Source organism: Thamnophis elegans, chromosome 1, assembly GCF_009769535.1.
Source record: "Thamnophis elegans isolate rThaEle1 chromosome 1, rThaEle1.pri, whole genome shotgun sequence".
Classification (NCBI taxonomy): Eukaryota; Metazoa; Chordata; class Lepidosauria; order Squamata; family Colubridae; genus Thamnophis; species Thamnophis elegans.
Window position 1 is genome coordinate 114,003,241 of NC_045541.1, and position 26,437 is coordinate 114,029,677.

At 36.6% G+C, this 26,437-nt stretch overlaps 1 protein-coding gene across 3 annotated transcripts in view; it reads left to right on the top strand.

Annotated features, from left to right (window-relative positions):
- Positions 1 to 2,281: 2,281 nt before the first annotated feature.
- Positions 2,282 to 26,437, top strand: part of SIPA1L1 (signal induced proliferation associated 1 like 1) — a 155,989-nt gene continuing 131,833 nt past the window's right edge. The window contains exons 1-2 of one of the 3 annotated variants that reach the window (XM_032228336.1): positions 2,282 to 3,138; positions 22,985 to 23,070. The gene's annotated coding sequence lies outside the window, so the exon portion shown is untranslated. The remainder of the gene's footprint in view (positions 3,139 to 22,984; positions 23,071 to 26,437) is intronic. The other 2 variants (XM_032228310.1, XM_032228319.1) reach the window with 2 other exon arrangements.

The window sequence follows — 26,437 nt, forward strand, 5'->3', positions numbered from 1 at the left end:
AAAGCAGTTTTCAGTTAACAGAGAACTTTACAATGCTTCCTCAAAGTAACATATAGTAAATTATATATTTTCATTTCATCTTAAATATTAAGTATATTATTTAGAGTATCTGGAGTTTACCAAAACAAGAGAGCAAGATAAACATGATTTGGGAAATTAATGAAATGGAACATAATACAACTTCTGCTCCCTTTTGCCTGCAATGCAGTAAATCCATTTGCCATCTTATTTTACTAGTTTTCTTATAGTACATTTGGTCACTTAGCTTTACTTCCTAGTATATCTATTAGTATTAATAATTTTACATATATTTATTTTTGTATCCCCAATGTGAATAAGAGTGTATTAGAGGAAGCCAAAGGGCATTCTACTACCACAGATCTTCTGGTCTTTTTTTAAAAAAGAATATGTGACATACAGTGCCATGTAAGCATAATTTCCCCTCACTTTTCTTTATTCTGCCCCTTCAAATCTGCTTCAAAATTCCTTCTTCTCTCCAATTTTAGAAGTGCACAGTAAGTTTTAGAGGGGAGGAGAAACTATTTCCAACATGGTGATCCAATGATAGAATATCTTTGGGATAAAAGTGATACTATGGAATGAAATCCAAAGATAGAAGAGTCTTTCTAATAAAATATTTTTACTATTTTTAATAATATGGTTGAAAGCAGAGGAAAGTCTGTTATCAGTTTAGAGAAAATGCCTCTAACTTAAAAGTGATGAACATGATTGTCTGGAACTATCTTTGTTCCATCTAAAATACTGAGTATCTGCAACAGACACCTACATAAGTGAGCACTCTAGAAAATCAGGATCGGATCTTCAGTTGCCTGGAATTTCTCCATGGGTAGAATGGTTCTTGACTGGAGACATCCAGAGAGGAAGCAAAGGAGAATGAGGCTAGCATGGTACTTCTATACTTACCTGAGTTCATTAAAAGGAACTAAACTCAGTTAGATTTTCTGCAATGTAAGGAAACATAGTTTTCCATTTCCTTACAGATTAGTGTAGATACCTTAATGGGCCATAAGGATAAATAGGCCTTCCTCCAATACTTTAGGGAACTCTTTCCCATTTCTTAACATCATCACACAGAATGAACTAAACAAATTAATCTCTATCCTAGCAGTTTCGCTGAGGAATTATTGGGATCAATAACTCTTAGGGAGATAACTTTGTCATGGAATCCCAGCCTGCCCTATAATGTGAGGATGTCACCATACCTATTGTTGATCCAGTCATTATCAATTACCCCAGTCTTATTCTATATTAACTTATGCAGTCAATAAGTTCTGCTGATACCAACCCAGGCCAACATTTACTTCAAAAGGATCACTCACCTTTGTCTCATACAGATAAAAACATATTGTTAGGAGTTGGCTTTAAGTTGAATCAATAAAAATGTGAGCTTCTTTTCTATGTAATGTAACAAAGTGTGTCAAATATCTCAAATCTGTCTTCCTAATCAGGGATATGATAATTTCCCAAGCCTTCACACTATGCTATGTTCACCTTTAAAAATATGGTTCTTTCATATAGTGCATTCACTAATGTTATAATTACTACATAAAATATGAATGCATGAATGTCACTGTTTGAAAGGTGAGCTTCTTCTCCTTCTGCTTTGTTTTAGGTTTGTCTTTCAAACAAATATTTAATGAATCCAATAAAGCATAAGAAGACAGTACGGTGTTCATGGATACCAATATGACATGCCCTGGATATCTCACTTGGTTCCAAAGCCATCTATTCTTAAATTTAAAAAATACAAATCTGTCACTGTATGCTGTAAAGCATCAGTCTATCATCATATTAAATGCCTTTTGATCTCAAAATCTTCCATTGGATGGTCAGTCTGCCTTCTAGTGGGTTTTCTGCTATTGGCCATGTGCAAAAAGGTATACATTTGCTGCACAGGCAAATATCCCACAGCAGGCATTTTGTGAATGTATCAGCATATGCTTTCAGTTTGAAGCATGAACTAATCTCCACAAAGCTACTGACTATGTTGTCCTATAGCAAACACAATTACCCACATTCTTTTTAAAAGGGCAAACAAGAGCCCACATATTTCCCATATTTTAAAATGTCAAATGAGAGTCACCTGTAAGTGGTTGTCGTTAAGTACCTAACCAGGCCGGTTGTATGACCCCATATTTGCATTTGATTCAATTTCAGGGACCTCAAAGTAGTGAAAGAGTACAATGGAAATTCTTGTAAATGTGTTAAGAGCAAGACTTTATTTTTAAAGTTCAGTAAAAAATATGCACATATTTAAAGTCACACAGCCCTTTCCTATACACAATTATGTTGGAGGGAGCCCCGTTTCTTTCTGGGTAGATCTTAAAACTGGCCCCACTTGAGCATTGAAGCTTTAAAAGCTCCTTGAATTCGATCGAGAAGAGCAAATCCTAAATTGTAAATCGGCAAGCAAACGTAATTTTAACGACGTTGTCTCCCCCACCCCCACCCCCTCCGTACTTACTGCAGAAATCGCTGCATCCCGGAAGGCTTCAAAGCACCTTCGGGTTTGGGCAGTAAAAACCTGTTAAGAGACACAAAACTTCAGCTCTCAAGTCCATCAAATGGCGTTGATAAAAGGGGGAGGGGGATGGGACAAGAATGTAATATCCTTAGAAGCAGTGGGGACTTAGATCTTTTTGTTTTTAGAGGAGACTTGGACGCCCGCAGCGACTACGCCGAAGAACCTGGGGAGTGTGACGGGGAAACGCCACCCTCCCTATCTTTCCTCTGTCCTCGCCGTCGGAAGGCCGCTAGGAGAGAGCGCCTCGACCCTTCCCGAGCCGAGAGAGAGAACCCCGCAGACACAAAACGACCCCACGGGGGTCCCCTTTTTGCCTCGCTGCAGGCTTCGTCGTCCATCACTCAACTAGGCCGGCATTTGGCAGTTGCCATAGAAACGCCTGAGGCTTCTCCGCCTCTGCCTCTCCGGCGCGGCAAGTGGCGGGAGCTGAAACGGCACTCGCTCGGCTTCTCGCGAGATTTGGACGGCGAGAAGGCAGCCGGAGCAGGCAGGCAGGCAGGCTTGCTCGGTGAGCTCATCCCGGGGCGCTGAGGAAGGAGCGAGCTGCAGCAGCTCCTGCACAGAAAGAGAAGCGGCCGGAGCAACTTTGTTAGGTGAGTTTTTACGGAAGGGAGAGAGGGAGGGAGGCGGCGGGAGAGCGAGCCGCGGGGGAGGTCTGGAAGCACGAAGGTGTCCCGCTCTCCTCACCCCACGTTTTTATCCCCCCCCCCCCAACCTGCGTGGACCTTGAATGAGTTCGAACCTGACCGAAAGATATCGATACGCTTCCAGCCCCCACCCCGCCCGCGACCTTCCTCCCACCCGGGTTTTCTCCCCCCCTCCGCTTGCGGCGGCGGCTGGGGGTGGGGTCCTGATGGAAACGGTGTAAAAAAAAAACCACACGCCCCCTTTCTCTCCCCCCCCCAACTTCTCAGTCCAACCCTCAAGGCTTTTCGCCTTCCCTTTCCGCGCTTGCAGCTAATTGACTCCGGAGACCTTGGAGTTATACGTGCCGCCGCCGCTGCCCCCTTCTCTCTCCCCCCCCCAGCCCACGTCCCCCCTGTTCTGCTGCTGCAGGATGCGTCGTCCCCAGCCATTCCCAAATTCATTAAAGTGGAGGTCCTGCTTCTTTTATTTATTGGTCTGAGAAGAGAGGAAGAGCTCCTCCTCCTCCACCTCTTCTTTTCAGCGCCCTCTCTTCCAAATATTTTCTCTGAGGTGCCCAAGAATGAGCTGCATGGAAAGTCGGAGAGGTTTGCGTTGCAAACTGATCGGCAAAGAAGAGCTTACTTGCTTTCCCTGCCCCCCCTCCCATTTAAACAAGGGAAAGGGGAAAAAAAGAACCTCCCGTACTGAATTCAGAACAAGGTTTCTTTTTCTTAGCTTTCTGTCGGTGGCTTTTTGGATTCGTCTCTTTAGGCGAAAACCGAGGACTCATATTTTCCCCAGACATATTGAGCAAGTTGATTGTTTTTTCCTGCGGGCATAGCTGAGACGGCTGCACTGAAGGAAAAAAAAAAGGAGGCTAGCACTAATAGTGGATTTGTATACACAATACGTCTTTTTCTGTGTTAATAGAAACACATCTATAAGGAATGGGAACAGATGCACCAAAGTACGTACGTGTGTTAGCGCGTGTGTGTATTGTTGAAAATAATTGCCACTGAACTCAGGCTAAATTCCCTTAACTTGGGATTCAAATACAATGCTCTCCATAAGAATGTTGCATCTGTATCCAGAGCCTCGACACTCTTTCATTTATATTTAAAAGCATTTCTTCATCCAGTTCCTAAGGTGCAAGCAGTTTTGGTTCCCAGCTGTGCTTACTTTATTCCAAGTCAGTCTGGACACCATGATAATAATTAGCTAATTCAAAGGTAGTGCCGCTGGGGATATTATACATGTGCATAATGTGGGAAAGGGAGTGGAGTGAAGACTAAAACATAGTCTTGAAGTTCAGAGAAGTGAATATGGAAAACTGGATCTTGTAGATCAGGTAGGAAGCTGTGATTTATGTTTCAGTTTAAAAAGCAGTGATTATAAATATAGATTTGCATTTCATTTTCTGTTTTAAATGCTCTTTTTAGTTATAAAAGAGTATAATATACTTTTAATTGCATCTATAGCTATTAAAGAATTGGGAGTCGCAATTATTAATATTTGTCTTGCACTTTTTCAAAAGTCAGAAAAGACTTACAATAGAAAACGTCTCTAATCTTAACTGATGTCACACATTTTTCTTAAGAATTTTAGCAATTTTATTCATTTTGCAAAGAGTTTTGTTTTAAAATCTTCAATGATTCTAGATCAGCAGTGGCTAATCTGTTTTAACTGCATTTTTGGTTTTGGTGATAATTGGATTTTAGTCTTTGTAATACATGATTTGCTTTCGAGTTAATAGATTGAGTTTTGTTAGATTACGATTGCCTAGATCTCTACAAGATTGAAATGTTCTCAGTTTGGTTCTTTCATGACAATTAGTAACTTGGACCTTACCCTCATTCAGTATTTGAGTTGTATATGAGGCATGTGTTCATCTCTGTATTTGTAAATTTTAAATAAGTTTCATAAAGGATTTTTTTCTTTTTAGCTTTTTAAATTATGCAGTATGTGTGTATAATTTTACTTGGAAATAGAAATCAGTCTTATAGTTTTGGTTTATAAAGTTCCCTATAAGGTAAATGTGTATATAGTACAGTAGTTTTTATTTCTAAAGTGTTACAACTTTTTCGTAAGTTAGGCTAGCAGTATTATAAGAATGAATTTCAGAACTCAACTTTGAACAACAAAATAAAATACCTTTATAATAGAATGATAGTCAAACAGGAGGTTCATGTGTCTATTTCAGTTTGAAAAGGTCACTTTTCTCTTTGCCTACAAATTATCAGAGATTATCATCTTGGGGGAGTTAGAGTATAGCCATTGATTATATACACTGGATTAATTGGTAGGTTAAAAAAAATCCAAAGTTGCAACTGCTGGAATTTGTGGAGTTTTTATACTAAGCTAAACTTATAAAAATATAAATTTCATATATTTGAGTAACTTTACTCATCTATTGAATCTATTATTGAAATAATTTTCAGAACTTGCAAGCAAGTCTTACCAGTTTCATTTTACCTGCTAGCAAGAAAATGGCCTAAGTAGATTCTTCACATAATATTTCCTCTGACAGAATTGGAGATACCTACTTTTTGCCAATTTCCTGTTTTGAAGGGTCACCTCACACACTAATCCAGAGAGTTCTCTAAAGGCTCTGTATTAAATCTAGTTGAGGAAAGTTAAAAAGCTGTGAGGGAACAAGGGACTTGATGAAATTGCCACCAGCAGGAATGCTGCTGACTCAGAAGTATTTCCTGGACTGAAGAGTTGCTCTGTTCACAGGAATCAAATGGGAGATCCAATCCAAGGTTTTTTATCTTAATTATCTAAACACTTGGATTTATTCCAGTTTAATTGAGCAGTGTTTTTGATTTATTTAACCAAAATTGGTAGAGAATAGTAATTTTGGTTTCATGTAAATTAGTAAGATTAGTATAGTAGATTAACAAATGTGCTTAATAGAAAACATTCAGCTTTGTTCATAGAAATTTAAGATAAAGTGATTGTTTACTGGCAGATGTAGATATAACTTTAGATTTAAAAGCTAGAATAAATCAAAACAGTTTGTGGCATATTTCATTTTCTCGCCGAACACATACCTCTGCATATAGAGATGCACTTCTGCTAAAATAACTTTTACATTGGTGTCCTCCAAATATGTTGGACTGCAGTTCCTGTGATCCACAATAAGCAAACTAAACACTTTTCCTGGGGCTGGTTTATTTATTTGGTTCGTATGGCTGCTGATTCACCAATGTCTCAGTCCCAGTTAGTGTAGCCATTGATCATGTATGATGGGAGTCCATAGGTTTTCTTTACACTGAGGGAATGTTGTTTGTTCAGGTGTCTAAAGAACAAAAAAAGAACACAGTTTACTTTAAATGAATTGAAGTCTGGGTACTTAAACACAAATGAAAGATTTTATAGTCCTGTTTCTGCTATTATCACATATTTCTATTGATCTATTTAGTGTGTATGCAAACAACACATTCCCTTTTAAATAAATAATTTTCCAATAATTTGTCATTCTAAATTATGAATCATGTTTTAAGTTTTATTCAATGAGATTTCCCCTTTTTTGTATTTATTGTTTGTGTAAGTTCAGCTGGAGGGCTTTCCTTTTGTGTTATATGTGAAGGACAGATTAGAAAACTAGAATTATTTACATCAGAAGTCTGGGGACTCTTGACTTTGACCCACAAGTCAAATAAAAACATACTTTAAAATTTCTCAGTTTTGATAACTCACGTAACCCAAAGCACTTTGGGGTCCTCAATCATTTTTAAGAATGTAAAGGACTCTTGAGACCAAAATTTTTGAGAACAGCTATTTAAATAATCTATAAGAATTGGAAGAGGCAGAGGTAGTTGATCCTGCCTCAAATTTCTTTTCTGTTCATCTTCATTTATAGTTCTGCAGTATTTCTTCTCTAAGAAAGAAAGAGGCACAACTTTCTCAATCTCTGTAGTTCAGTCTTTGCATAAAGTTTTGCTGCTTAATATTAACTGCTTACAGGATATTCAGGATTTCCCACTGAGATGTAGACATAAAAATGTCTGTGTTTTCTAATAAGTGTTTGTTTACTGTATTTTTTGTGAACTCCTTAGTGGCTTACTGAAATAGCATACAAAATTTTAAAACAGTCATCAAAATTAACCAATGCATCTAATAATAAATACGTTCCATATAATACTGTATGGTCATAACAATCATGATGTCTTGTAACAGCAAAGCAATGCATTTGTCCCAAACTATTTCCCATTCTCGCCTTGGGTCCCAAATGCATGGGTTGGAAAGTTTCCTAAATATAAAAAGTGATTCAGTCCTTGCATTTGGTAGGAAGGTGTTGTAGAAAAGTTAAGCTGCATAGAATGTACCTTCCAATCCCTGCTTCTTTCAATTCATGATGGATGAAGTGCAACAACACTTGTAAGCGTAACAAGCACTCTTAGCAAGTGGTCTCTGCAGGCTTATTTGAAGGTAGTCAGGCCCCAAGTTTTACAGGACTTCAAAAGTTAACACTGGCACTTTATTGTGTCATAACATCTCTAAAACAGTCTCTAATTAAAGTTGAGGTGTTTCAGAGCAAAATGGGGAGGTTTGTGGATTAAAAATTCCCTATGTTTTATAATAAGTAGGAAAGTCATATTCTAAGTATGGTTGCATATCATTTTTAATCTGTACCAAATTATGTATAAGCTGCTGTGAATAAAATGAAACCCCTATTTTAAATAGCCTTTCTCTGGTTTTGTTCATTAACTTGCTTATACAACCCAAGTGGTTGACTTTTTCCGTATAAGTTCATTCTTTAGTTTAAAATAAACTGGAATAGAGTAGTCTATTGTTCTATTCTAGTTTTGAATTATTTTTAAGACTTAACTTTATATTAAATAACATAACGGGTGGGGAGGGGGGGATATGTGCCAGATTGTTCTGAGTTCTGTGTTTCCAGGGACATGACTCAGTAGTTTTGCTTCTAAATGTGCTCTGTTAATTGATGTAGCATTCTCTGGTTTATATGCCTATGAGTTTCTAACTAAATCACAATAGTTATTAATTATTTAAATATCTTAATATTGAATCAGTTACTGCTTTAATAATCAAGTAATAGTACAGTAGTGGGTATGAGAATTATTAGATTGCTCTGTAGTAATTTTACTGTTGCATTTGGTTTCAGGTTTCTTCAGCTGCATTGTGAAATAACTTCCTATGCTGGAGCTACACAGAGGTTCACAATAACCCATTCAGCAGCATGAATTATGTTAATAATGATGAAACCCACAGTCAGTTTATGTAACATTGGTACTTTTCATAGATTTTACCTAGGCAGAATGCACTCCCTTATTTAGTGAAATGGATGAATGAAATGCTTGTGTCTGGTAAAATATTTACTTCAGTTTGTTTATTTTTAATTATTTGTATGCGATTTCACAGGTCAGTTTAAAATACTCAAAAAGTACCTTTAAAAAGAAACTTAAAACAAATTTATATAATAATAGCAGACCGATATATTAGTTTAAAAGTTGTGCGGCATCATAACAATTAAGATTTGAATACAATACAAATTAAATTGAGAATATAAGTAGTTCTCAATTTATGACCATAAGGGAGCCTGGAATTTCCATCATAAGTCATGAAGGTCATAAGTTGAGGCACCCATGTGACTGGATTGATTTTTTTATGACAGCCATTAAGCAAATGCTGCGGTCATTAAATGAACAAGGTTGTTAAGCGAATGTCTGGTTAAGTGAAATCCATGTATTCCTATGGGCACGGTTTGTGGGAAACTGGCCAAAAAGTCTGGAAACTAGTAAAAAGCTTTGTAGATCATAAATATGTGACTGCAGAATGCTGCAACTGTTCATAAAGGTGAGACGATTACCTAGTGTTCAAAATGGGATAGTTGTGACTCTCTTATATGTGAGTGCACATGTATGTGTGCACGCAAGCAGCCCTTAGAACTTTGAAACCAGATTATAAGTAGTTTTGGGGAGGTCTTGAACAGTCACTAAATGACTGGTTGTTAAACGAAGACTAACTGTACAAATATCCTTTGCCTGAGGTAAAAGAATATCAGTTTTGGCATCTTCCCACAACTGACAATACTGACATTAATAAAAATTAAAGGTGTTTTTAAAATACTAATGGAATGCAAGTTCTTACTTTCTACACACTGACCTTTATTCCATGCTTTTAAAAAAAATTCATTCAAACAAAATATGTGCAAGCATGAAAATATATATCTAAAGACATGCAGCTTCTTTTTATATATTGTATTTATTCCTTTTTATTTGAAAGCTGGTAATATGACTCTAATCAACTAATTAGAGTCAAGATCACATGAAGTGTTAATACCACTTTATAATGCCTTGGCAAGGCCACACTTGGAATACTGCATTCAGTTTTGCTCGCCACGATGTAGAATAGATATGGAGACTCTAGAAAGAGTGCAGAGAAGAGCAACAAAGATGATTAGGGGATTGGAGACTAAAACATACGAAGAACGGTTGCACGAACTGGGTATGTCTAGTTTGATGAAAAGAAGGACTAGGAGAGACATGATAGCAGTGTCCAATATCTCAGGGGTTGCCACAAAGAAGAGGGAGTCAAACTATTCTCCAGGGCACCTGAGTATAAAACAAGAAGCAATGGGTGGAAACTAATCAAGGAGAGAAGCGACTTAGAACTGAGGAGAAATTTCCTGACAGTTAGAACAATTAATCAGTGGAACAGCTTGCCTCCAGAAATTGTGAATGCCCAACACTGGAAGTCTTTAAGAAGTTGTTGGATAGCCATTTGTCTGAAATGGTATAGGGTTTCCTGCCTAGGCAGGGAGTTGGACTAGAAGACCTCCAAGGTCCCTTCCAACTCTGCTATTGTATTGTATAACCATTTCTATCTCTGCTTTATTCCTTTCTAGATTTATGTCATAGAGTACGTTTAGCTGACTAATGCATTTATCCTTGGAAATGAGGTGTGTGTTACATCCATTTGTCATGTGTAAACTGATGTGTAGACTTCCTTGCCAAAGGGCATAGTGTTATGCTGTTGTAAGAGTTATAGGATATTACCAAAAATGAAATGAAGTCTGTTCTCTAGAAAATGTTGCAACAAAATCCATTGCATTGCTTCAAGAACTTTAAAACAGAATAGCTGCAGAATGGCACAAAACTGCTCATCCATATAACCTATTCTAGAAATTCAAGCTTTAATAAGTTTTTGAATGATTATGTGAAAAGCTTTTCCTCTTCATGTCATGCCATATAATCTTCCTGGTATACTATGCTGGCTGAAAAAACACTGCATAGAAATATATGTATGATAGCATACTTATTTGATTAAAAATCTGCATTGTATCAGAGATGTTCCTTTCTTAATTCTTAATTCATTTAATTTGCTTAATTCTCTAGTTTGGATGCTTATTTTCATTGAGATTTTTATTTCTCTTGGAAGCTCATAAAGTTTATCCTGTTTAAATGATTGAATAGAAACACTTAAAATTAACACAGTTTTGATGGTATATCTATATGTTTTTAAATATTATTACTATTGTTGTATTGGCTTGCTTGTGCTTAATGAGACTCATTTTGAATATTCAGTTTGCCTATAAATCTCTTCCTGCTTGTTTTTAATAAATGACAAGCAGATTTATTGGGTATCACTTCAAAAGAAAGCTTAGAGACCACCCTATGCTCCTATCTGGTTTCCCCCCTTCTTTTCCAAAATATATTTGCTATACTGTGATGAAAATGTCTTTAACCCTTTGGGTTCACAAATGTGTAGTAAATGTTTGGTAATAGTCTACTTCTGTCTGTGATTTATAAACTTCAGCCAATCCAGAATATTTATTGCACACAATTTTGAGTGTACACAGTAGGCCAGTGTACGCTCACTGTTACATGAGTTGCTCTGAACCTTAGAATTTTGGTTCAATTCAAGTATTAGTTGTCATCTTTGAAGCCCTGTATGACACAGGGTCAGGTTTCTTGTGGGATTGCTTTTCTCTTGTGGTTTCTGAACTTCTTATCATATCTGTGATGGTGAGTATGTTCTGGGATCCCTTCTGTGAAAACTTGTTAACTATTGGGATCCAGGAGGCATGTTATCTCTATCAATCTGATAGATTAATGCACTCATATTTTAAAATACATATTGGATAATATATTGTATTCATGGTGTCCTCTGAATTGTATGGTCTGTTAGAGTGTTGTGTTAAATTAATTGCTGTCACCCTAATTGTAGCAAAATGTTATCAATAGTTAACCCCATTGCAGGATTTAGCATAAATTACCAACAGCGTTCTAAATTAAAATGACTAATGTCAATTTATGATGTCACATAGAAAGGCAGAGTTTTCAGAGTTTCCATAAAGAGCATGGAGACTTGATGGATATTCAAAGAAATAATTCTTCAAATGTATATTACTGTTACTAGAGTATCAGCAATTTCACATTTGATTCAGATGAATCTCAACCATCTCCCACACAATCATGAGAACCATGTATCTGATTTTGTAGGCAAATACTAAAAGACCATGTTATTTGTTGATTCCAAAGGAAAAGAACTCATTCCACAACCAGCAAAGAGAGGGAGGCTTCTAGATTTTGTTTTTAAATGCTTTTTGTCAAGAAGAAACAAAAACTCCAATTTCTTATTTGCAATTGATAGGTTTTATTGCAAGTTATGGAGGAAAGGGCTGATTTTCTATCACTGATAACATGAGAGTTAAATAAAATAGGGAAGAAGTTCCTCTCATGAGTCTACTCACTTCCTGCATGAAATTTCATGTTTACCTCCATTGTTGTTTTTTTGGTAAGCCCATGAGTTGTAATATACAAAATTATAATAACACAGGATATAAATATTTGCTCCAGATTTCAGCATTTATCATGGTCTTATAAGAGGCTAGTGACTTTTTGCAGTCATTAGGTTTGATTGAATTCTTTAATTAAAGTTAGTCTTTTTAGGAATTCTAAATTTGTTTTGAATTAATGAATTGAAAAAGAAATCCCATATTTTTCGGAGTATAAAACGCACCGGAGTATAAGACGCACCAAGATTTTGAAGACGCAAATTAAAAAAAAGTTTTTGCATTCTGCAGACCTCCCCAAAATGGCCCGTTTTTCATGAAAATTGGCCCGTTTTTTTTTAAAGGCGCAATTAGCCTTTAGGAGGCTTGTAGAGTGCTCCTGGGAGGTGGCCCCCCCAAAATGAGCAACATCAGCCCATTTTTCGCAAAAAAGCCCCCGTGTTTTGTCAAAAAAAGGGCATGTATAGCCTTTAGGAGACTTATAGAGTGCTCTAGGGGGCTGGGGAGGGGGCAAAATTGAGCAAAAAACGGCCCATTTTTCATTCATTTCTGCCCTCCCCAGCCCCCAGGAGCACTCTGAAAGCCTAAAGGCTGCATGGCCATTTTGGTAAAGGGGGCGGGGTTTCAGGAAGCAAAAATGCTGTATTCAGTGTATAAGATGCACCCAGATTTTCAGCCTCTTTTTTGAGGGAATAAGGTACGTCTTATACTCTGAAAAATACGGTAACTAAAAACAATGGAACCATAACTTTCTCTTTTGGTATATTGATTTATGTATAATGGTACAGAAAATCAACCATGAATGAATAAACCTGAATTTCAGTATACAGAAGCTGGCTGCTTCTTGGCTTTTTGAGGAGTTATGGGTCATGAAGTAGAAATAGTCTATGATACAAATATGTAAGTTTTATTATGCCAACGTATTATATTGGCAACCAGAAACTCATTAAAACATATTATTTGCACCTATTTAGTGGCAATGAGGGCTTGAAAATATGCTTGCTAATTGTTAACATTTCCCCAACTAATTAATGGCTTATTATCATCTATTGTATTAAATTCTCTGTTGATTCAGAGTTAATGAGAAAGAGTGAAATTAAACTCACCAACAGCAGTGGACCAATTATTTTGAACTAATTTTCCTGATTTGAGAGTAAGAATAAGATACTTGAAGCTATTTCATGTAGTATTTATTTTTATTTATTAATTCATCCATTCACATTTGAATAGTTGCCTGCCTCAAAAAGTGACTTGGTAATGTACCTTAGTGCGATAAAACAGCACCTAAATGAAGCCACAAAAGTAAAATATATATAAAAGTCCACATTAAAAGACCAATATATGAAATAAAAGTCACTGGGGTTGGGTGCTTTGTGGAAGAAAGGATCAGTAGAATCTTCCCGATAAAGTAACTCTCTAAAGTTTGTCATAGAGTGGTTGCCTCATATAGGTCACAAAATGAGGCATTCCTTCTCTGCCCTCCACCTGTAATATAATACAATGTAACTCATTTGTGGTTGAAGGATTCCAGATCACAGTAGCCATGCAGGTGCTGTTGTAGAGATTGGATGTGCCTGTCTCTCAGGTCTCCCCTATAGGTGACTACAGCATTTTAATGCTATTAAATGCTTTACTAATTTATGCTAAGTATCAGCCCTGGAGCCCCTCCAGAACAAGTGCTTTGTGGAAGTTATGATGAAGTGATAATTGGGGTCTGTTGTCAACCTTGCAGGACTGCAGAGGTAGCAATGTCTTACAGGATTTAATATGCGCAGTGGACCAGGTTCAGTGCTAAAGTGGACTTTCAGAAAAGGCTCCCCACTTCACCTGGGAATGCCCATATGTACAAGACAAATGTTTGCCACTTGCACAGAACTTGCTTTCCAGTTAATAGTCTAACGGGAGATTAATGTAAGGCTGGCAAGGGCTCTGGCCAGAGATGGAAGAGGTTGGGATCTTGGTGCTCTTAAAAGGGGTGGGCAGAGAGCAGGAGGGGCCCTGTGAAGGCCATTGTTGCTTCGATGGGTCTAGTCAGCAAAGACAGAAGTCATGTCATCATTGGTGTCCTGACTAGGGGGAATCAAGTTGGCTGGCTGATTGGTGGGAATGGAGAGATGGGGCCTCTGATCTTAACTGGTGATTTCCACTGAAAGCTAATGTTTACTACCCTGTTTTCCTGAAAATAAGACCTCCTCGGATAATAAGCCCAATTGGGCTTTTGAGTGCATGTGCTACAATAAGCCCTCCCCTGAAAATATGCCCTCCCCAAAAATATTGTAACCCATCAGCACCCAGGAGGTGACCACACTCGCCGCCTCCTACACCTCAAAAATAATAAGACCTCTCCAAAAATAAGGCTTATTTTGGGGAGGGTCAAAAGAAAATAAGACCTTGTCTTTTTTGGGGGGAAACACGGTAATAAACTAGTATTTTCTCTTTTGCCTTTTCTCTATCCTGGCTTATTCATTTAGATTTAGATTGCTTTTATTTATATTTATATTTATTTATATTTATATTTATTCATGTTAGCCAAGAGTGAATAGAGATAGATCAAAGTAGTATTGAAAATATTGCTTAAGAAAGGTGTTTATTTGGTCAATGATCAACAACATTTGGCAAAATAAAGTACCAAGCAAACATCAATTAAAAATACTAGCGTAACAAAGTTAAAACAACTAAAAGCAATTGTGGCAATATTTTGGTACTGTAGACAAAATCATATCCTTCTTAATTTGAAAAATCTACAAGTCTAGTATTTGCTAAGAGAGCTATTCATAATCCTAAAGAGTAAAAGGAAAAAATTAGAGCAGGTTATTGCATTTAAATACCTTGGGGTAGTTTTCTGTTCTAAAGGCACCTGGAATGCACACCAGAAATATATAATGCAGCTAGTTCTTAGGTCCATAAGTGCTCTTAAGCACTTTTTTTACACAAGAGGAAGCTGATTAATCCCTGCAGCATTAAAACTTTTTTGAGGCCAAACCACTGGCCCAAATCATTTATGGTACACAAGTAGGAATTTATGCAAAGGAGGATGTACTGGAAACAGTGCAAACATTTTTTTTTTTTTGAGATCAATCCTTGCTCCACCCGGTGCAAAGCAAACACTCAGTTTAGTCTGGAGTCAGGAATTCGTGCAATCCTGGTAAAGGCCTGGAAAAGGAGAATTAATTATTGGCTCAAAATCCAATTCTTCCCAGACTGACCCCTGTGGTTTTATTAGACAATTTTCCTTCTCCCTGTAAATAGGCTATACAGCAGAAACTGGCATTAGATGTGCTTTCTGTACTATTCCTAATTTCTTTAGGATATGACTGAAAACTACTCACCCAAAGAATAAAAGATTATGGAGTTTCAGGCAGAAGTTAATAGGCTGCCCCAACGTGGCAGAAATTGGATTAATAAGGGCCCTTGGGAAACAGCAAGATAGCTACAAATGTAATTTTCTCCAAGCTGAAAATAGCATTTTTCAAAGCTAGGCATAACATCTTAACCATCCACACATACTGCTGCAAGGCAGATACTCCAAAATCCCATTAACCAAGCATACCTGCCCATGTGGTGACAAGGAGATTGAAACGATTTTGCATGTGTTATTATTCTGACTCAGTCCAATCAACGAGAGGATAAGGTCAACCCATCCTGGATACTCCTCCCCCACTATGTGAAGAGGGTATCAGGTAAGTACCAACGCCCTATTTCAAGCATTTGTCACAGTTGGAGTAAAAACTTGCTTGAGATTATATGTGTATGCTTAGGAAAGACTATTCAAAGTCAACCCCATTGTATACTTAACTGGAATCAAACCTTTGAAATTCAGAGGGTCTTATTTTTAAATAAACGTATTGTATATTTTAGTACGAGTAGTTCTTGACTTATAGTCATTCATTTAGTGACCGTTTGAAGTTACAATGGTCAGAAAAAATGATTTATGACTATATTTCACACTTATAACAATTGCAGCATCCCTGTGGTCATATGGGATTCAGATGCTTGGCAACTGGCCTGTTTTGACTGTTGCGGGATCCTGGAGTCATGTGATCACCTTTTGCGAACTTCTGACAAGCAAACTCAATAGGAAAGCCAAATTCACTTAACTGTGTTACTGACTGAACAATTGCGATGATTCACTTAATTGCGGCAAGAATGGTTGTACAATGGAGCATAATACACTTAACTGTCTTGCTTAGCAGTGAAAATTTTGGACTCAGTTGTGGTCGTAAATCGAGGACTATCTGTAGTTGAGAAAGAGACAAACTCTTAATTGTAAATATCTCCATGACTGAAGTTGGAATTCCTAAGAGAGAAAGGAGAGCTAATATCATTTTCTGTTCATAAGCCTTCACCCCAGTATTCAATTACATTTTGACCCATCCGAGAAGAGCAAGAATTTAAACGTAATAGCCAAAAAAATAGGAAGGGATATTATTTCTCTCTTTCTCCCACTTTCTGTATGTCATTGCTTCCTATATAGAGAATGGGCAGAACCAAAAGAGGCAGAGGCAGGAAGGTAAATATATTGCACAAATACAACTGTATATGTATATGTATATGTAATGTATGTATGTATGTATGTATGTATATGTGTATATGTATATATATATATATATATATATATATATATATATATATATATATAATATATCATATTATATAATATATATATAATATATTATATGTATGTGTGTGTGTATGTATACATATATCATAACCATACATACATATAATATATATATATGTATATGTATATATGTTATATTTGTGCTGATAAATAAATAAAGGGAGACTAGTATAGATATTTCAAGCTATTTAGCTCTCATCAGCTAGATGTAATATAGCACAGGTTCGAATCCCAGTAAGGGTTGGCTAGCTGATGAGAGCTAAATAGCTGAAATAGATCTATACTACGTCTCCTTTATTTATTTATCAGCACAAATAAACACAAATATAACAAAGGCACAGTAAAAATATTGGTTCTGTCGTGATGGACTCCTGTGACGAGCCGATTGACAGATAATGGAAGCAGTTAGCTTCTCCCATAATTGGGGCATACCAGGGGTTGTGACACTATATAATATATAAACCCCTGGTGTGTGTGTGTGTGTGTGTGTGTGTGTGTGTGTATATTATATTATTAGATTATTATTATAATTATATTATATATTATTATATTATATTATAATATTATTTAATTATATTATATATATTATATATATATATTATATATAATATTATATTATATATATCCCCCCAAAAAATCCGGTTCATACCGGTTCCTATGCTGTTTTACTGGTTTTGTGGCAGATAATGTTAAAGGAGAAACAAAGGAGGGAAAAACCTGTAGACAGATCTGATCAGTAACATTTGGGGATTGTAAATAATCTGCAGTACAGATTGCCTTGAGAGACAAAGAATCATGACCATTAAAAGGAGCAAGGAATTGTAATCTAACTCTACCCTCAATTTCATTTTTTGATAACACTCTCAGTTGGAGGATATATTGAACCCAGAACTTTCCAAATCTGCTGCGTTGATACCTGTTCATGGTGTGGGGGTGTCTATGCTCTGTCTGTTGCCCGCCTGCCTGTCTGCCTACCTTTTGGCTTTGCTGAAAACAAACATCTCTGTACAAGATGAAACTCCCGTTGGCAATTCATGAATGGGTAATGTAAGATGCCTTGATAGCTCTGAAGGAATGATACATTGTACATAGCTGCAGGATAGGAGTGGAATGGGAAAAGAGCAACTTAGTTTCTTATTCATGGAGAATTTTCTGAATAGAAAGTAATTGCAGCCTGCCCTTTGAGGTCTAACTGCAAGATGATTTGTGAAGGGCAAATAAATTCTTGAATTAGAGATCTTCGGTTTGATATCAACACTGATAAAACACTGGAACAGAATATTAAGCGTTGTTTTGGGCAAGAATGCATTGTTTTACAGAAGTCAACATGGGTTTGTCAAGAACAGTGTTGAGTGAGATACTACAGAACTCTGCTCTTGGCCTATTGCTGTTTAACATATTTATGAATGATTTGAATGAGAGAGCAGACAGTATGATTATTGAATTTGCGGTTAATGTAGAGCATTTCAGGAAGTTGTTAACAGTCTGAAAAAGGAGCAGAAACCAGCAATTTAACCGGAGAATGAACCCCCAAAGGAAGACTCCAAAGCATAAATATTGAACGCAGGGATGGAGGACACTTCACTAACAGCAGCATTTTATATCCATGCATTTATCATCCCTTTTTTTTTTTTTTGGCAGCTCAAGGAAATGTGCATATCTTATACTCGCATCTCCTATTTTTTCCACAAAGCCCTGTGAGATGGTTTGGCCTGAGAGATGGGATTGGTCCAAAGTCACCAAGCCAGCTTTCATATCTAAGGGAAATTAAAACTCAAGATTTCTGGTTTCTAGCCCAGTACCTTAGTACTGTACCAGATTGACTGTCAAACAATATGTACATTTTGGTGGATCACATACTGAACATGCAGCTGCCCAGAGCAAATGTAATTCTAAGCTTTATCGACAGGTGTAATGTGAAGATGAAACCACACTAGAATATTGTGTGCACTTCATTTTAAGAAAAACTGAAGAAAACCTGGAAGCCCCCTGGTAAGAACGGGGGGAAGTAGCGAGCTCGGCTGAGCTATGTGAAAACCCAGCTGGCAAGCCATTATCAAGAAGTCAGGAGGGCATTTCGGATGCCTGTGGGGAGCGAGGCAAACTCCCCACAGGTCCGATTCAAAGCTCTCTGGAGATCGGCGGGTGGGGGTGGCAGCCATCTTGTATGACTGCTCTGGAGCTGGGGCATCTAGACAAGATTTGTGCGGGTGCGGAGAAGCGGATGGAGTGTTTGATCTGGAGGAAAATTGCCCAATGTAAGAGTAAGAGAAACAAATTTTGGCGCTTAAAAAATTTCCGGAGCTAAGCTAGCGGCTAAACGTCACTTGGAATATGGAGGACAGAAAGAAAGGAGGGGAAAACTATCAGTGGAGAGTACTGAGACCAAGAAGAACTTTGTTAATAAATTTGAAATTAGAAAAACCTAAAGCTAAAAAAAAAATCAGAAAATTGGAATATGGACTTTGAACTTTTGGTTCAACTACCAACAAGAAATTAGTGATCTGATTACATAAAGGACAATAAAAGCCACCTACTGGAGAGAGAGACATAATATCATCTTGAAACAAAGGAATAGAGAAGGGTGTGGCCCGTCTTTTACTTTATTAGTTTACACTGGAAGAAAATACAGAACTTTTGAATTTTAGAAAAGGTTTAGATTATTTTGGGATCTGATATCAAAGAGCGGAACTAAGAAGAAGGACTAAATTATTGTAAAATATTAAAAGTTTATTAAATTTGATCATGGAGGGTGAGATGTTAGAGGAGTTGTTGAAATGTGAAAAAATGCATGAGCAACATTAAAAGATAACAAAGAGGTTGAAAAAGAACCAGAAAAATTGTTGAAAGTGGAGACGGAGGGAACAGACAAGCAAGGTAAATGAACCAGGAATTAACAAGATAGAAATGGAAAATAAAACTCAATGGGATAAAGGCAAAAAGAGAGCAGAGAGGAAAAAGGGAAATGACATCCAAATAAAGAAATTAGCCAAAATAAAGAGAGAAATAAAGGGAGATGGGAAAGAGAAACTTGGCGGAGAGGTACTCAAAAAATCTTATCGAAAAGTGAGAGGAAAATACAGAAGAAAAGATGACACATAAAAAAAAGAAAAAGAAAAAAATTAGAAATAGGAGAATAATAGAATGATATGATCCAGTAGATAGACGGTTAACAAGGTAAAAATAGATGGAAAAGAAATGATAAATTGTTTATTTTAAAGAAAAAAAAAAACATTGTTTGACATGTTAAAACTAGAAATTGGAAATAGAAGAAAAGTAATATGGCTAAAATTGGAAATAATGGAAATATAACATATAATGAATTATGTCTTTTGGGGGAATGTTAAAGGGGGAATTCGGACAATACTCTATTCACAAAAGAATTTTTATTATGTAACAAAAATAAGTAAAATTTAAGGGGAAAAAAAAGAAAACCAGTGATTAAGTGCAGCATATAGAGAGAGAGACAAGTTTATAAGGCACTGTAGGAAAACTTAGGAGGAGTGATTGGAGGCACTAGGTACAATTTGTTTAGCCTAGAAAAGAGAAGATTGTGGACATGATGTCTCTGTTCAAATTGTTTAAAGGGTTAAAGGGTAGCATGGAGCAGAATTGTTCCAGAAGTCAGGCTAAGAATAGTGGGTTCAAAACTCAAGGCTTCTGTTGTTAAATATATGAGTTTGTTGTTAACATAATTCTTTTTAATCTTGGTGAATGAAGATGTTTGACTTTCCAGAGCAGAACAGATTTAACAGGTGATATAAGATACTGCTTTTGACAGTTAACCTTGACTGTGAAATCTCCCTATTTCAGTAGAATAAACATATAAGATTTATCAAAGGAATTCCTTGGAATCTTTGTTGTGTAAACTAGAAATACATGTTGGAATATCAGCCAAGTTAAAATCAGTCTGATCACAAACTTGTTAATATTAGCAAATTATTTACTTTATCTTAATAAAACATTAATTGAGCATAATAGAATTATATAATTAATGCAAATATTCATGGAAGAATGCACATTATTTGCATATTTTTGCAGCAATGATTTAAAAGGGGAGTGAAATTAAAACATTAATTTAAATGGTTCTTGCCTTACTGTGCTTTCTAGTAATTTTTTTTTTTTAAAAAATAAAATTTAAATGGTAAAATTGTTCAGCTCCTCCCCCCATAGTGTAGCAAACTTTGGTGTAGAGACTGTCCATCTTATTAAATCTGATGTGCGCCAAATACAATGCCTATTCTCTCCAGCTTTTGGTGGATGAGAGATGCTGGGTTGGCATTCACTCAGAGGGCTCTAAGTCAGGGAAGATTGATAAGTCTGGAAAGCTGTTCTTCTGTCCAGGTATCAGTTATCTACCAGATCGGATTATATAGATTGGATTAATGGAAAATGTTCGGAGCAGAGCAGGAAGAAAGAATTTAGAAAATATTTCATCTGCCTAATTCCTTTTGCTAATTGCATTTTCAAAACACTTAGTTCTCTTTTACTTATAAATTTCAGTTCAGAATCCTCAATGGAAAAAAAAAACCCTTATAGGTCACAGCAGTGTTATTATTATAGGATTCAAATGTGTTTCTAATTTTTTTTTCATTTGAACCCTGCCTCTAGATATCTCTTTCCCCTCTTCCTTCTTCTCCAAGCGTTTGGTTATCTATGCTTATAAAACCTTGCAAATTGCAATGTTTTGATTTGTAATTAACAAATAGCAGGCTGTTATACCTTCATTAATTGTCTCATGGGAATAAAGGTCGGTTCATTCATATATGAGCTGTGGTGGCACAGTGGTTAGAATGCAGTACTGCAGGCTACATCTGCTACCAGCTGCCTGCCTGAAGTTTGGCACTTTGAGCGTCACCAGGCTCAAGGTTGACTCAGCCTTCCATCCTTCTATGGTAAAATGAGGACCCAGATTGTTGGGGGGATACACTGACTCTGTAAACCGCTTAAGAGAGGGCTGTAAAACACTGTGAAGCAGTATATAGTCTAAGTGCTATTGATATATAATACCCATTATACACGGAAGTTTTTTGTTTTGAATTTATATGGCTGCCACACAAAGTGACTACTACTGGACAGTGTACAATAATATCAACAACGAAAAATTTAAATGAAAAAAAAACTGAGAGGAAATGCATCAGAATCATGTAGAATTTTTCTTCATCTGCTAATTTGCAGGAATTAAGGCTGCCAAACTGGGAAGGGTATAATGAAGTAACATTGCACGACCAAAGCAAATTATGGTCATGACCACAAGGACTGTCAACAGTCATCAAAGCAAGACAGTTGTCAAGTGCCTAGAACAGTGATGGCAAACCTTTTCGGCAACAAGTGCCAAAACGGGAGCGCGTGCAAACATTTTGGCATTGAATGCCAAAATGGGAGCATGCGTGTGCGCATACACAGACGCACACCACAATCAGATAATCATCTGGTTTTCGGCATGTGCTTGCTCCTGCCCTTCCCCCTTCAGCTGCCACTGCTACTGCTGCTCTTCTGTGGTGGCGGTGCTGCACAAGAGGAATGCCAGAAAACAGGGTGCCGGCTGGGAAATGTTCACGCTTCCGTGGCAGAAGTGGCGGGGGGGGGAACTGCACGGAGGTGGTTGGCACTTCTGGGGCTCCTGAGCTGGCCAAGTGCTCCGGACCGTGGATGCGGCGTGGGCTAGAGGGCTGGGGCCGTGCAAGAAGCCTGCTTGGGCAGGGAGGGAAGCTCCCAAGCAAGATTGTACTAGTTGTGGCACTATGACTTCCAACATTAAAAATATCTGGAGTCCTCATTCAAAGTTTTTGAGTATCTAAATTGAGTACTTAAAGGACATATTGCATTATGGGGCGAGCTTGGGATTTTTTTATTATATAGTATATTCAATTGTAATTATGTAAGAGTTGTTTCCTGTCAGTCTAGTTTATAAGTAATAGATCATTAAAAAAAAACCTCATGACATTCTCATTATAGTACTCAAGTTTCATTCCATAGAATTAAGATTTTTCAATGTTTTATATTTCTACTTTGTCTTTAAATGTGATCAGTCAATGGATTTTAAATCAGTACAAATTCAAAAAGAAAAATTGCATAATTTAAAATAGAAAAAAAAGTAACAAATTAACTTTCCAGGAATTTAAACTTGGGCTCAAGAATTCATCTTTTTCAGCTGAGACAAAACAGATTTTGATAGGAAAATACATATAAAAGAGTTTTATGCTGTATAATGAATAAGAGGTTTCAATGTATCTAGAGATACTAGTTTTCTATTGATTATTTCTAAATCACAATTTAGGGCATGTAATTATATTCATGTGATGAAGAAGTTGGAGGTGGTTAAATGAAAAAAAAAGTTTGTTTGCAATCAGAAACCAAAGAATGCCACATGCTTTTGAAATAATCTTTTCCCCTCTGTCCTCTCCCTCATTGATTTATTCTGCAGGTGAAATACCTGAATATACCATGCTTAGATGCTGAAAAAAGGAATATCAACTGTAAAATGATGTGATTAAAACAATATATTTGGAGGTAAGATTATAATATTTAAAGCAGTATGTAATTTAGCTTTTTATATAAATAAATTTGATGTTTACAGCAGATTGTTGAACTCTTCAGTCTGTTCCCAAGCTGAAGCTCCCCAGATATGATTATTGATATTCTTATGAAATATAATTATTTGGAAGGCATAAGATTTCTTTGACTATTCACGAACTTCAAGTTCATATGTTTGGAATGGACATTATAATAAAGTGAAACAAAAAAATATAGACCATCTTGAGAGTGACAACCTGCATTCCACAGCCTGCAACTATTTTTACAATAATTTTATTAAACTTATCAAAGTATAAAATACAAATGAAAATGAAAACAGTAGGAAAAAGTGGAAGGGAAAAGAGAAAAAAGAAGGATAAGGCAAAGGGGGGAAAAGAAAGAAAAAAATTGACTGCTGATTCTTTTTAGCGCATTAGCATAAAATAACATTACAGACCCAACTTTTACATACTTAAATGTGAATTAGCCATTTCTATAACAACAATCTTATCTAATGAGCAAAACCCAAAATCAAAGTTTCATTTTTTTCCATCTCAAGCACAAAATCCAGAAGCGATTTCCATGTAGCAATAAGTTGGATATATTCTTTTCTTTGATTAGAGCAGTTAATTTAGCCATCTGTGATAGTTCCATCCATTTTTAGCTATTTATCTATTGTAGGAATTAGAATATCTTTCCATACAGCCTGAAGTTGTTAAGCTGAAGACCTCTGACACTTACTAGTCTTGATGAATAAATACAGTTTTGAAAGAAATGAAGTATCATTTGCTCTTGTTGACAGAGTGTTTCCTTATTGCCTGGTGATGATTAGAGGCCAGGGCCATTAAAGACAATAGAATTATGCATATAGGATATCTTTTCGGACATCTTTTTTCTCCTTATTTTTTTAACATGGGAGGAGGAGGGATATTTGTATGTATATTAATGAAGGATGAAATTTTATAAATCAACTGGGTTTCTTTTTGGTTTATAATGCATATGTAAAGTATCTTTAAAAGTCTTTATATAGGCCCTTACGATATGTTTGAAACATATATTTTGCTTTTTAGGTAGGGATATATTCTGTCAAAGAAAAGTATAAAAGTGGTCCATCACAAAACTTTGCTTTGCTAAACCAATACAGTTGCGTGGTCCTCAACTTACAACCATAACTGAGCCCAAAATTTCTGTTGCTAAGCAAAACATTTGTTAAGTGAATTTTGTCCCATTTTACATTTTTCCTTACAACAGTTTTTAAGTGAATCGCTGCAATTGTTAAATTAGTCACGGTTGTTAAGTGTGACTAACGGCTTCCCCATTGACTTTGCTTATAAGGTTGCAAAAGTTGATTGCATTATCCTGAGACACTGCAACCGTCATAAGTCAATTGCCAAGCATCTGAATTTTGATCATGTGACCATAAGGATGCTACAATGGTTGTAAGTGTGAAAAAATGGTCATAAGTCACTTTTTCCAATGCTGTTGTAACTTTCAATGGTCACAAAATGAACTGTTGCAAGTTGAGGACTAGCTGTACTATTTTGCTTAGCAGCTCTTGACTGGCACTTCGTAATCATTTCTGAGGATGCTCCCTCACGTAATGCAAAACAGAAATAGGTATTATCTGGAAACTAATAGGTCTTGCACAAAATAGGCAATAGTTTCCTAGGTACAGTATGAACCACAGCCTCTGCGTGTATGTATGCATGCATGCTGATTTTTATGTGTACTTGTAATTTTTGTATTTTTACTGCCAAAATAGGATGGTACAATGTCTCAGTAGTTAAGATGCTGCTCTTGTTGGTTGGGGAATTGATAGCCAGGTTCAAGACCCAAACATTGTGTGATGGATAAGATCCCATATTCACCCAACATAGCAGTTTGAAAGCATGCAAAACTGAAAGTTGATACATAGATGCCACTTTGGTAGGAAGGTAACAGCGCCCCATGATGTCATGCTGGCCACATGACTATGGAAACATAATTTTGATAGACCTGGCTCAATGGCCCTTGAAATGGAGAGGAACAGCGCCCCCTACAGTCAGCAATGACTAGTGGAGTAAAATCTGCAGGGACACTTTTACCTTACTTTCTGCCAAAATAGTTTAGCAGAAGCTAAAAATTATTATTCTTACCATTGTTAGCCCTCAATAAACATTTTTGGTGCCATATCCCTTTTTCATCTCTCAAATTTTATTTTTAAATTGTTCTTAAGTTTCAGGAGTTGTCTTATTGGGGGTTTTCCAACTTCTCTTTAATATCTTCTTTTTAAAGAAACTCCCGTGAAAGATGAACTCTGTTTTCTGTTAACATTTCTTACTATGGAATCATACTTATCATTGATCTGAGTATATTAAAATCAATTTTTAAAAGCCAGAGCGAATGCTTGATTATACCTCCTCCAGATTCTGAAGGAGAAGTTTGTAGCGAGGTAAGTAAGGAATTTCAAAGAGAGGCCATACTTTGTAGACAGACAAATATCAGATAATTGAAGTCTTCAATCATCACTACTTCCTGATTTTAATACGACCTGCATTGATGTTAACATAGATGCTCTTAATGCCACACATTTCACATTTGTCCCTTTGATTTTTGTAGAAATAGAGGCATTGTTAACATGTACAGGTAGTCCTCACTTAATTACTGCAATTGTGACCACAATTCCATTGCTAAGCAACATGGTCTTTTAGTGTGACATCATGTGCCCGTAACCTATTGCTCTTTTTTTACTAACTTTGCTTGCTGTAAGTCAGCTGTGAAGCTCACAAATAGTGATCATGTTATGGAGAGGAATCTGCAATGGGTGTAAGTTCAAGAACTGGTCATAGAGCTACTTTTCAGTGCTGTCATAAATTTGAACAGTCATTAAATGGGGCAATTGTTAATTCAGAACTACCTGTAATTCAGCTCATCCTCTCATTTTATTGCTTCTGATATTTTTGAACAAATTGAATCAACACTAGCTATATTCTGTATTCTATAGCTAGTGTTGAAAGCTATATACGTAGGTATATAGATGAAAGCTATATTTCAACTTTCAACACAGCAATAACCCAAAGCTTAACTCCAAATCAACAAAAAAATACAACTACACTGAAAAAAGATCAAAGTCTTGGAATGGTCCAACCAGAGTCCGGATCTGAATCCAATCAAAAACCTATGGCACCTGAAGAGGGCTGTATGTGAGAGGCTCTTGCAATCATACAGATTTGGAGTGTTTTTGTAGGAAGAGACAGCAAAGATTCCCAAGGCAAGATATGCCATGTTGATAAGCTCCTGCCACAAAAGACTGAATGCCGTCATGCTTTAGCAAAGTGTTTTTAAGGGTGTGCATGCATGTATAACCATGTTATTGTATGTTCCC